The 1,267-nt window shown below is 40.7% G+C and overlaps 1 non-coding gene across 1 annotated transcript; it reads right to left on the bottom strand.

The window, feature by feature from the left end:
• Positions 1 to 242: 242 nt before the first annotated feature.
• On the bottom strand, positions 243 to 406 carry LOC130023316 (U1 spliceosomal RNA). Its single transcript, XR_008792452.1, has one exon. It is a non-coding gene; the product is annotated as a U1 spliceosomal RNA (small nuclear RNA).
• Positions 407 to 1,267: the final 861 nt, after the last annotated feature.

Raw genomic sequence — 1,267 nt, 5'->3', positions numbered from 1 at the left:
TTTTGCATCCTTGCCAACCTGGGTTTGATCCCCAGCAACTCATATGGTCCCCAAAGCACCAAGAGGAGTATTTCCTGAGTTCAAAGTCAGGGAGTAACCCTTGAGCATTGCCAAGTGTTTCCCCAGCCTCCACCCAAATGACTCCACAACACAAACTAAAAAGCCTATTATATATGATGAACATTATCATTGCACATTAGTCAGTTGTCTCCAGGTATTAGATAGCTTCTTTATATTTTTTTTAGGGGAAAGCGTGAATGCTGCCTGCCACTACCACAAATTTTGCAGTCAAGTTTCCCACATTTGGCGGAAATCACAGAGCTCAGCCTACCTGAGTGTAATGGAGAAGCCTCGCCCTGGGTGAACCGCCTTCCTGATCATGGTATCTCTCCTACTGGCTAAGTATACAGATAACTTTTCTGTGATAGATTTGTTATCCAACTGTGTGGCTACTATATCCAATATTTCAGCATGTATCAGAATATATCTGTTTATTTTTGTTTCACTTTTTTTTCTTTTTTTATTAGTGAAAAACCATGAGGTACAGTTATAGGCTTACAAATTTTGTGCTTGGGTTTCAGTTATACAATGTTTCACTTTCTTAATGAATTGAAGTTCTGTGGGTTTTCAGTTCTGCTAATGATGGTTTCTCGTGCATATAATTCCAACATCACTAGAAAGCCTCCACTTTCTTCCCCAGAATGTCTATTAAGTATGGGGTGGAGGAGGATATCATAAGGCTGTATTTATGCAAAGTCTCTCCCTGATTTGTTTTGGAAAGTTCCCCCGCACCAACCTTTTTTTTTTGTTTTAAACTGAATAGAAAGCTGGAGTTTAAATGTATTTCTGGAAAGGAGTTGATGTAATTTGAATGGAAAAATAGTCTTTCCTGTGGGGTTGGAGATGTAATTTGTAGTGTAAATTTTGGGGGAAATGGTTATTTTTCTTTTCTAGGAACCTAAACAGTTCTCAGAGGGGGCCTCTCAGCTCTCTTTGGGAAATTAATAGCGACAACAGTTTCGCAGAAAGGAAAGAGAAAGTTGAAAGCCAGCAAGTCTGTCAGATAAAACCTCTGGCCCCCAGAGGTGAGGGCGTGGGAGGAGTCCCCACTCTAATGCTGCTAGTGCTTTCATGCAAAGGAACACTTTGCTTCAGCCCCAGACTCACAACTTAACCAGAAAAACAGCATCACTGGAGGAAACCAGAAACTGTTCCTGTCCCCTCTTGGCAACGATGTATGTGTAATGTCAAGTGCAAAAGATAAAGT

Source organism: Sorex fumeus, unplaced genomic scaffold (assembly GCF_029834395.1).
Source record: "Sorex fumeus unplaced genomic scaffold, SorFum_2.1 ptg000023l, whole genome shotgun sequence".
NCBI classification, from domain to species: Eukaryota; Metazoa; Chordata; class Mammalia; order Eulipotyphla; family Soricidae; genus Sorex; species Sorex fumeus.
This window is presented reverse-complemented; position numbering and strand designations above follow the sequence as displayed.